The sequence below is a fragment of the Lucilia cuprina genome, chromosome 3, assembly GCF_022045245.1.
Source record: "Lucilia cuprina isolate Lc7/37 chromosome 3, ASM2204524v1, whole genome shotgun sequence".
In the NCBI taxonomy this organism is placed as follows: Eukaryota; Metazoa; Arthropoda; class Insecta; order Diptera; family Calliphoridae; genus Lucilia; species Lucilia cuprina.
The window spans coordinates 13,109,667-13,121,886 of record NC_060951.1 but is presented as its reverse complement, the minus strand read 5'-3'; the positions used below and the strand labels follow the sequence as shown (position 1 = coordinate 13,121,886).

The 12,220-nt window shown below is 27.9% G+C and overlaps 1 long non-coding RNA gene across 1 annotated transcript; it reads right to left on the bottom strand.

Annotated features, from left to right (window-relative positions):
- Window positions 1–3,952: 3,952 nt before the first annotated feature.
- LOC124419113 lies at window positions 3,953–10,868 on the bottom strand. The gene is made up of 3 exons (XR_006940407.1): window positions 10,797–10,868; window positions 4,216–4,452; window positions 3,953–4,161 (listed from the first exon to the last, which is right to left on the bottom strand). It is a non-coding gene; the product is annotated as an uncharacterized LOC124419113 (long non-coding RNA).
- Between the last annotated feature and the right edge of the window lie 1,352 nt (window positions 10,869–12,220).

The window sequence follows — 12,220 nt, the reverse complement described above, 5'->3', positions numbered from 1 at the left end:
GTTTTAATTCATTCCATAGTCAAATAATTTCTACTCCAGGGTGTAGATTATTTTCACTGTGGAGTTAACATAAAAATGTTAAAGCATTTTGTCAAAAATAGACATTTTTTAAAAGAATCACATTTTTATAATGATGGATGATGCCTATTTTGCAGGAAAGGCGTTTATTTGAGCCGAAGGGACTTAGATACTTACAGAGGACAAGTTGAACACTATTTTCGAATGATAGGTTGCAAAGGAATATTGCTGAACAGGTTAGGCTTTGTTTACAGCAAGCTGTTCATGAAGTAGCATAGGTGTTTCCAGGACGAAATGGGAAATTTTTAAACATTGGGTTTAATTTAAAACTGGGAAATGTCAAAAAATACTTGGGAGAAAATGAGCAGTGGATTCTTTAAGCAACCTCGAATTAGAAATCTCCCACGAAAATAAGATTTCCCAATATCGTAGGAGATTCTCGCAGAAAATGTTTAATATTTTTTTCTGGAGGTGATTGGAATCTTAAAATTTACCCTTTTTTGGATATATTATAAACTATTGACCAATGGAAGTACCATAAAGCAATTGTTATTAGAATTTTTGTAAAATTTATTGAATATATATTAGAATTGTATTAAAATAAATAATTAATTTTACTTTCTTTATTTACAATTATATAAATTTGACAGTTTATTTTGAACATTTTCCACCCTGTATTTAGAACAGTTGACATTTTCTTTCCGGAGTGCAGAGTGAAGTCACAAAGTATACAAAGATGTCAAATTTGACAGTTCACTAAAACACTAAAATCAGTATTTTTGAAATGGTTTCGATAGAAAGAGAAAACAAATTTTCGGTTTAATACAGATAGTGCGTTAAAATAAACAACGCCTTTTAATGTTATTTTGTAAACAAAACAAGAAAACAAAAGAAAATGAAAATTAATTTTGCGCAAAATTTTAAAATGTTTTATTTTAAAAAGTTTTAATTATTTATAAATGCGTGTTTGTTTTACAAACATATGAACATATTATGTTTTTGTTATCGTGTTTCAACAAAACGGCAACACACTCTGACAAGAACTAACTATTTGATGCAACGAGAGCTGAATAAAGGCACACATGGAATAGGCAATCTGTGGATAGAACAACAAAGAGGAGATCATAACGAGAGGAAGGCGGGAAGCCTAATATAATGAATGAAATTGTATGTATTCTGAGTGGACAAATAGGATAACGAAGAACGACTTCTCCTTATAATGTGTTGTTATTGTTTTAACAGCTCCACTATGGCCGATAGTTCCTTCCTGTGGAAGAATAAACGTTCAAAACTCGATATTGATAAATGGGATTACTTAAAACGCGGATCCATAAGGAAGAAAACGATCTATAAAATATACTATAGACAAGACTATAGACAAGACTTATACGTTAGAGTATAGACTAGATTATTGCCTATACGGTAGGTATACTCTTGACTACACTATTATTAACAAGAACTAGACTATATACTAGACCTTAGACTGGACTATTGAATAGACTATAGACTAGACTATAAACTAGACTATAGACTTGACTATTGACTAGACTATAGACTAGCCCATAGACTAGTCTATAGAACAGACTATAGACTATGAAATAGACTAGACCATATACTAAACTATAGACTAGACTATAGACTAGACTAGACTATAGACTAGAAAAGAGTATAGACTTGACTAGACTATAGACTAGAAAAGACTATAGGCTAGAAAAGACTATAGACTATACTATAGACTAGACTATAGGCTAGACTATTGACTAGACTGTAGACTAGACTTTATACAAGACTATAGACTAGAATATAGATTAGACTATAGGCTAGACTAAAGACTAAACTATGATTATTTGTTTAATATATTAAGTTTAATATGTAGATGTTTATGAGAACGATTGACATTTACAATTAAAAAAATGAACACAATATAAAAATTATTGAGAAAAATGTTTTCTTTTCTATGCAAAAACAAAAGCACAGCTTTTTGTTTATATGGAATTTGTATAAATATAAAAAAATAATTATAAATATTTTAATAAATAAGATTTAGGAAATTATTTTCTTAAGGGAATTTTTGTGAATAATAAAAGTTATATATTAATATATAAATATGTTGTATATAAAATATTTAAATTTCTTTAACACAAACTAAGTTTTGTTTTCAATATGTTGTGACAAACGTGACGGTCGTACGTTTTAAAGAGATGAAAAATATATATATTTACATATATATTTTTTAAAAATTCTTGTATTTTAGAATAGGGGCTTCAATAGCTCTATAACCGGTCGGAAGATGAAATTGAAAGACCTTAATGGCCCTAAGATATATATATATAATATATATATATATTATATATATATATATATATATATATATATATATATATATATATATATTATATAATATATATATATATAAATATATATATATATATATATATTATATATATATATATATATATATATATATATTATATATATATATATATATATATATATATATATATATATATTATATATATATATATATATATATATATATATATATATATATTATATATATATTATATATATATATATATATATATATATATATATATAATATATATATATATATATTATATATTATATTATATATATTATATATATATATATTATATATATATATATATATAATATATATATATAATATATATATATATATTATATATATATAATATATATATATATAAGATATATGTAGTTTCCAATGATGAAATTTGCAATATTATTGAAAATTAATTAATCCATAGATTTATTTTTGACGGACATTGTTGACATTTTTTGGAATCGGATAAATATTTCGACTATTTAATAACATTTCAGTTGAAAATAGCTCCCGTATAAGAATAATATAAAAATTAACATTAATTAACATACAACTTTTAAAAATATCATCATAAAATTCAACACAAATAATTTGACATACACAAAAATCGTTCATCCTAATTTTTTTAAAAATTGGTCCATGATTAGGCATAGCTTCCATACAAAGCCCACATTTGATATACCCATAAACTTGGATATATAACTAAAATTTCGCCATCCTGATAATACAAACACACAAAAAACTTCCAAATGTACAACTACTGACCCTTCTGATGATAATACAATAATCGGTCATAACGCCCATATAAAGCCGATATCCGAAAATCACTTTATTTCCATACATTTCTTAAAAATATCATTTGTTGAATTTCTGTGCTTTTTCTTTCATTTATCAACTAAAAAAATAGGTGATAGTTACCTAATTGAATAAATTGCATTATATATCACATCTTTTTAAATAACAATATTTCACAATTCGTAGGTTGGACTTAAGAAAATTTATGTAATGTGACGTGACAGACTTTGAAATTCATTAAAAAATAATCCCGCTTAGATTTTTTTCTTTTAAATTGAGTTCTATATACTAAACTTGATTTTGATTCAAAGCTTTGAATACTTCTAAATGCCAACAAAAAAGTTGTCGGGATAAATCCTGTTTCAACGTGACGAACGTGACATTTTTAAGTCTATGAAAGAAAACCGAAAATTTGCCTTTTAAGGATCTTTATCTTTTTATATTTGCATATTTTAAGATAACTATTATTTTAACAAATGTGTTCCGATAAAAGTCCATTTAAATATTAGCCTTTAAAATAATAAAAACTATTAAAAGCAAATGCTGCTAAAGGTTGTAACTTTTAATTCCGATTTCTCATTATAGTGGTTAAGAAGAAAGCTTAAGGGTTTTTAATATAATAAAATTTGAATCTTTTTCTGTAATAATAGAAGTTGAAATTTTATTTTTGATGACTTTTAGCTTTTGAGCCATGGTGGACTTTTCGGTGGAAATGCCTATATACATTTATTGAAATAAAATTTAAAAAGAAAAATAATAAAAATTAACTATAAGTCAATTGAAACAAAAGAATAGTTGTATTTATTAAATATTATACAGATTACTGCTTACTTTCATCTTCAATCCATTTTTAATTACACAAAGTAATTGTTAAAAGTAATTGTTTATATGTTTAACAAGCAAACGTTTGTGATGATTGTTGAATTGTATTCTGATGTTAAAGATTTAAGAACATGTCGGTTTTATAGTAATCATATTAAGTGCTGTTCAAAATAAATTTACATAAGTGTTCTGAAATAACAAACATGTATACTTACTGTCAAAATTTTAACCACATCATCAGAGCTGCAATGTCACAAGCTGTTAGGAGAAGATCCTGTTTATATCTGAATAAGAGGACTGGGTATTGCAATTGAGATTGTTTAGATGATAGTTTTAACAATTTGGTACTTCATGCGAATCTCATTTTACGAAGCATTTTACAAAATCTGACCGTTTGGGAAATTAGGTTGCATCAACGATAAATTGGTAACACAGAAATTACAAATAAACAGCTGTTTACCAAAACAAAAATAAAATTTTATTAATAACTGTTTATTTGTTAGTTTAAAATTTGGAATAATGAAAATAATAGAATTTTAAATAAAAAGAAATTAATTTCGTTTATTTTGCTCGCTTAATTAGTTTAATATTCTTTGTTTTTTTTTTACTTTTGACATTGTTGGATTTGATTGTTTTTTTATTGTGAACAGAAACTTATGACTTGCTAAAAAAAATCTGTTCGCAATCACTGTTACTACACTTTAGTAGATACAATATACAACTTGATTGTGAATTGAACAATAGTTAAATAGAGTATAAATATGCATTTTCAATAAAATTAATATTTTTTGAAAATGTATTTACAATTCAATCTTCATGAAATTATATAAAGAAACTAGAAAAGAAGCAAAATAATTCATAGTTAAATAAAGTATAAATATGGGGCATTTCACGTCAAGTGAACCAACTTGTGAAATCGATGTCTTCCGATCGCCATGAAATTTGCACGATAGTTAGTTCTATTGGATAGTAATTCAGACACAATTTTTCAACAAGATCGCTCGTGAACTTTCTAAGTAAGAGGCGGTCAAAATTTGACATTTTGGCCATGCAGGTGTTTTTTCTCATCCATGTAACTTATTACCTATTGTTCTTAGCAAAATGTGTCCCAAATAGTTTTGATTTAGCTATTTAGGTTTACACACAAATATGAAAAAAATTAAAGTAGTGCAAATTTAAAAACCTTTGTCTTGAGTTAGAAAACATTTATTTTGATAGATATCCCGCTCGCATCCCACTAAGCGAAAAAAAAGTCAAAAAGGTTTTTGATTTTTCAAAACAAAGTAAAAAATTGTATGTCTTGAGTTACAAAACATTTTTTATAGATATCCCACTCGTATCCCACTAAGCGACAAAAAGGGTGTGAGTTACAAAACATTTATTTTGATAGATATCCCACTAAGCGACCAAAAAGGTTTTAAAGGAAAAGACCTAAGCTTTCTTTTGAGAAAAAAATTAATAAAAAAAGAGTTCATTTTGGAAAAAAAGTCAAAAAGGTTTTTGATTTTTTAGAAAAAAGGAAAAATTGTATGTCTTGAGTTACAAAACATTTTTATAGATATCCCACTAAGTGACAAAAAGGGTGTTAAAGGAAAACACATAATCTTTCTTCTGAAAAAAAATAAAAAATGGGTCCATTTTAAAAAAAAGTTAACAAAGTTTTTGATTTTGCAAAAAAATTCAAAAATTTTAAATCTCGAATTACAAAATATTTCTTTCTTAAAAAAAATAAAAAGGGCCCATTTTGAAAAAAAAGTCAAAAATGTTTTTGATTTAAAAAAAAAAAATCAAAAATATTTTATTAAATTTGTTTATTTTTTTCGAAAGATTGTATAAATAGCTATCTAAACTATTTGGGACACATTTTGCTAAGAACAATAGGTAATAAGTTACATGGATGAGAAAAAACACCTGCATGGCCAAAATGTCAAATTTTGATCGCCTCTAACTTAGAAAGTTCATGAGCGATCTTGTTGAAAAATTTTGTCTGAATTACTATCCAATAGAACTAACTATGGTGCAAATTTCGATCGGAAGACATCGCTTTCAAAAGTTCACTTGACGTGAAATGCCCCATATGCATTTTCAATAAAATTGCTTTTTTTTAAATGTCCCCACAGAAAATTTTCAGAGTACTCGGAATTGTAACCAATGTTGTGTGCTTTACTTTGTGTTACTTATAATTGGATTTACTTGTATAAATCTGGGTATGAAGTTTAAGTTTTTAATATTTTTTTTGCATTACATCTTAATGTGATTAACATTGTATATGAGAACAGAAAATTAAAATATAAAAAAATCAAGTGTGCTGTAATTTAATTAACAAAAACTTATTCATTTATCGAAAAATATTTTTGAGATCAAAATTTTTTCAATGTTTAGATGAATTTTAAGCAAAATTTTTTGTTTAAAACTAGGATCATGATCTAGTGATGATTGGAATGGCCTTATACTTTTAAATGAATTTGTAGATACATGCATTTGGGTAGCATTTTGAAACATTAAAAAAAATGAATTGTCGATCATGATCAGACCCAATTCTCGCAAGGAGAATATAAATTAAGAGAAGATAAAATAAATATATACTAGAAAACCTTATTTTAAATCCTGGGAGTTGAACTAAATTGCATTTGGTAAATTGCTTTTCACAAGTGAATAAAAATTCATCTGAAATGGGATTACCATTAAAATAAGGCAAAGGAAGACTACATTTATGCATTTTGTAGATTTTAAGGTAAAAATACCCAGAAACGTACACAAAAGCAGTTTTAAGGAAACTTTACTAATGAAATTCTTCCCAAAGTTTACCGTTGTCTATTACAAACGTTTCATCCACTATAGAAAAATCAATTGTGGAATCGTTGGGCGAAACATTTTCGCAATTTCCGTTGACAACATTGTTAACATAATGGAGTCCCCAGCTTTTTTTGGAAGGAACTAGAAAAACTTCGGGACGTAATCGAAACTGAATTTCCCATCCCTTGCGGATTTGGCCAAAAAAATGTTCAAGGTGATCCTGTGTTAACCTACGTGTTTTAATGCACTGAAAACCTTCTTTTTCAAGATATTGCCAAAGAGATTTTATTGACGAAATATCAACTTGCACCCATCAATAAATTTAAATATACCTGTCATATCTGATTTCTTCTCATCATATATTTTAATAGTTTTTAAAAGTTTTGAAGCTTCTCTCAAAAATTCTAATTTTTCATCAGAAAAGTCGAAAACATTATTATCGGCACAAATGTTGAATTTGTCAAATAAATCATTAAAAAATTTTAAAAATTCTGCCGTATTCAAAAAGGTTTCTGCTTAAGAAGAATCTATATTCTCTGAATTATGTAGAGTGCACATTCCGGTAGAAACAGTATTACTTAAGAATTGAATAGCTAGGTTAACGCGCATGCGTTGAAAATTATTTGGATTGATGTGTTCCTTACTTAGCTTTGACGCACATCGAAGTTTATTTGACGAATCAACATTGTAGAAATGAACAACATCATTCCATGATACGCATTTATTATTAAAATAAATGCTGTTTCGGACATTCAACAAGATGGAGGCTATCATACATAAAAAATATTCTACTATCATTTTCTACAAAATATGGAGTTTGAGTGTTACCTTTTTAAAATTTTGAAAATTGGATGCTTGGTCGCAAAGGAAATGGCAAGGATGTAAGCCTATTGCTTGCAATTTTGAAATTGCCCCATATACATATATATGTATATATTTTTAATACAGAACCCTGAAAACTATTATAAACAAAAGAGTATGAAACTGCTGGCGACCAACTATCACCAACTGTTCCGCTTGTCATTATTACCACTGCACTTGTTGCTAAAATATTCGATCGATTCTCATCGCCGAAATCCTGAAGGCCAATTATAAAATCTTTGTTGATATCATAATCAAGAAAGCTTTTCAATGATATCTCGTCACAGTATACTGATACAAACTTTTGCTCGTTTGTAAAATTTTGAGAGCGAACTTTTAATGCCTCAAAACTTCCCTCTAAATTTTCTGGTGTTTTTGGCCAACATTCTACAAACCTTTGTAAGGTTCTTATTTGAGGCCAATCAAGCATTGGAGCCAAATATCGATAAGTTACAGGCGATAAAAACAAAACACCTAACATATCGACGTGTCTTCGGAAATCTCTCATGGTTTTTCAAACCATTATTTAGACAAACTAACGTTGTAATCACTTTTTTACATTTAAAGCATCTTCTAACGTTTTTATGTTTTCCTTACACTTATTTAATTCTACTGTCATCATAGCATTGACAGTCTTTAACTTATTCTTAAGTCTCCTTTCTGCTAAATACAAAGTTCGAAAAAGGTTAACTGCACTCTTCAAAGATTTGACTCTATAATTCATGTTTGAAGGTCTTTTTTGTTCTCTCATTTGTCCGTCTCCTTTATCATCTAAAACATTGTCCCGCGAGTCCATTACAGAGTCTTCTGCTACTAAGGCTCTTCCCTTACCTGATCGACATCTATTATGTTCTCGAATACCTCTCCTTAATCGTCCTGTAAATCGTCTGGATTTTCTAAGTATATATCTTCTGGTACGTCTACGTTATATAGCTTTTCTTAGTCGATGTGTTCTATGTCGTCTTGGAAGCAGTTATTTTCTAAATTGTCATTCTTCTCTAAGTCTATATCTTCTAGTAAGTCTATATTGTATAACTCTTCCAAGACAATGTCTACGTCATCTTGAAAACTGTTATTTTCTAAATTGTCCTGCTTTTCTAAGTTTTTATATATTAGTACGTGTATATCGTCGATATCTGTTACGTCCGAGCCACAAACTTCCGATGAGGAATGTGGTTTACTTACATTTGGACCAACACATTCATTGTTAGGGTAAGAAAACTTGTGGACCCGATTTTCATCCAAGTTTTCCTTAGAAAAATGACGGCTACAGACAATGCTGAATTTTAAAGATGATTTTAATCCTAGCAATTGAAGCCATTGAAAACGATATTATTAATATTAATACTTGGTATTAATATTAGTGAAAACTGCATGTATTTGTGTATAACAACACTAGTTTGTAAGATTTTTGCTCAAGTGTGATACATATATCGATTTATTGCCTACTACCCTAAGTAACCATTCTCAAATATGTTATAAACTAGTGTATCTTTTTCATCGTATACTTTTGTATTTGTGTTTATAAAAAATATTTAAAAAATGAAAAATAAAGTTTTATTTTTTTAATTTTATAATAATTTATATACATATAAAACGTTTCAATTAGGAAAAATAATGAAATATGGAAATAGTGAAAGTTTATTATTATAAATTTTCATTCCACCTGGATCCTATATATCCGATTTTATGTTTCTAGGTTCAATGTTGCAACAAAATCAAAAAGTATCAGTTGAAGAACGAAAAAGTACCAAAGAGTTGCCATTATTTCCTTTCATTTCATCAGAATGCCTGATTTTATATAACTAAGTTCAATATTTAGTTATAAAATGAAAAAGTGCCAGAAAATACTTCAATTTAAATATTCATTCATTCAAGGTTCATAGAAAACTCAAAAAGTACCAATTGAATAACGAATTTTTCGTTATAAATTCTCATAAACTCTAAATTACATGTTCTAGGATCAATACTATAAAAAAAACACAAAAATGCCTTTTGAAGAACGAAAAAGTACCAGAATGTACTCTTTTATACTCCCTAACTCCTGGCCCTACGTGCCAAAAAGTTCTCTTTAATAGATTCTCATTTACTACATTTACTTTTGAAGAACGAAAAAGTCCTTAAGATTCTCACTTAATCCAGGCTTCACATACTTAATTACATGTTTCCAGATTTAATATTGAAGAAAATTCAAAACGTACCTTTTGAAGAAAAAGTACCAAAAAGCCCCCTTTTATAGGTTCTCACTTAATCCAGGCTTTACATGCTGTCATGCTTCTTGGTTCAATATTTTAGAAAATTCACAAAATACCTTTTGAAGAACGAACTATTCAAAAAGTGCATTTTCAAGAATGAAAAAGTACCAAAAAGTCCTCTTTTATAGGTTTTAAATAATCCGGGCTCTACATGTTTAATTTTATATTAATGGGGTGCAAAAAAGTACCAAAAGTACCAGTTTATCCCCTAAAGGAAAGGTACCAGGCACTAGTCCACTTATTTTTTAAATGAACGACAATAATATTTAAACTGTTTTTGCATCTTTTCTAGTTTAGTAGATATGAGGTTATTAGTAGATATGAGGTTACCGAATTTACCCGTTTTCTCCGCCTAAACGAATTTAAAAAAATCCGTCTTATTGGATCTATTTAGTGGGAGACCAACCTCCTGTCCAAATTTCAGCTCTTTAGCTTCATCCGTTTAGGCTGTGCAATGACTGTCAGTCAGTTAGTCAATCAGAATTTTGTATATTTTAGATGTTCAATAACTTAGAAAATCGAAACAGTTCCAGTTGAATGACAAAAAAGGAACCAAAAGGTCTCCGTTTATATATTTTCATTTCGTTTCGTTTTGGTCAAAATGGAGTCCAAGAAAAAAATATATGGAAAGCATTAGAAAGGCAGCCCGTAAAATTAAATGCTTTATATGCAGAGTAAAAATGTTGTGCTAGATACAAAGAAATTAATGATAAAACTACATACAGCCACCATACAAGAACATTGGCAGTCATTTGACTAACAATATCGTCATACGTACTCAAAAGTTTCCTTTGTGGATACGGACGGTGGATATTTCAGTCAAATAATTTCCACTGTTCTTGTCTACACTACACAATCAATTAATATATCAATTTTCAACTCACCTTTTACCATCGGCAGGGTAGCTATGGAGCTGCTCGCCTGGGGGGCAACCTTTGATACATCTTCTTGTGCTCCTGTAATGAAATAAAATTAATAAATTCCTTTTAAAAATGTTAAATTGTATACTCATGGTGACTTATTTTGTTAATTTTCGTCTTCCTCCAACAGGAAAAAAAAATAAATTTTAATATTTTATAAAATAATTTATAAAAAATTTACTTACCTCCAATAAGAAAACCAGAAAATTAAAAAAAAATCAATAAACGTGCTAAAGAATAAAACCAAAAGAAAATCATAAAAACGCGCTAAAAAATAAGATCAAAACAAAACAGTTAAAATGGTTTCGTGCGAAAGGGACAAATATACTTTTTTGCCGTGTCGTCTCTGTATACCCTGTGGTGGAATACTCCAGCATTGTGAACGTAGCTTAAACGTTCGGTCTGTTAACGTTCTTAACATAAAATTTTCAATTTTTCTATTTTATAAACAAAATGTAAACTGATATGATTATGAAAAAATCGAATAGAAAATATATTTTGTTTCTACACTATTACTTTTGAAATAAAATACGAAAAAGATGTGGCAGTTTACCGCGCTGTAGCAGATACTAACTAAAATTGTCAGTATCTGCTACGCGCGGTAAGAGTGTATTTATAAAAAAATGAAACAAATGTATAGCCGTTGCCTTTTTGATTATAGATTTTTGATAACTTTAAGATATTAAGCATTCCGTGTATTTTTAGCTCTAATATAAAAGTTGGTTCCCGAAACTTTAAATGATATTACTATGGCACTGAGGGAAGAATATTTTAATGGTTCGTTTAATTTTATACCAGGCATATATTTATTGACAATACTACTCCTAGGAATGTAAAACTGCTAACGAATGGAAACGTGTAGCCGAAGATTTTCATAGAAAATGGAATTTTGCGATGTGTCTTGGAGCTATTGGTGAAATATTTTTTATTAAAAAGCGTACATATCTATATAAAGCAATTTTGATGGCAAGCATATATCCTTTAGACCGAAGGCTTCAGAAAGATCTTACTAGTAAAACCCCATTTACACATACACAAAATCTAGTACTTATGAGATTTCGAGAAAAATCTAGTTGATTTTAACTAGATTTCCCACACAAAATGAAATCTACTTCGTAACTAGATTTTATCAAAATCTACTCAAAATTTAATAGTTTTTAGTAATGCAACTATATATTTCCCTAAATAATATTAAAAAATACGACGCTACACAAGAAAAAAAGTGAAAAAGAAAACAAATAAAAAAAATTAAATGTTTACAAAATTTTTATAAATTGAAGAACATGAATTAAAAGTTAATCTAAAATAAAAGGTAATGTTATATTTAAATATCTAATATTTTATTATAAATAAAATTTTAATAAATATCCTATTTTTCCTTCTAGTTT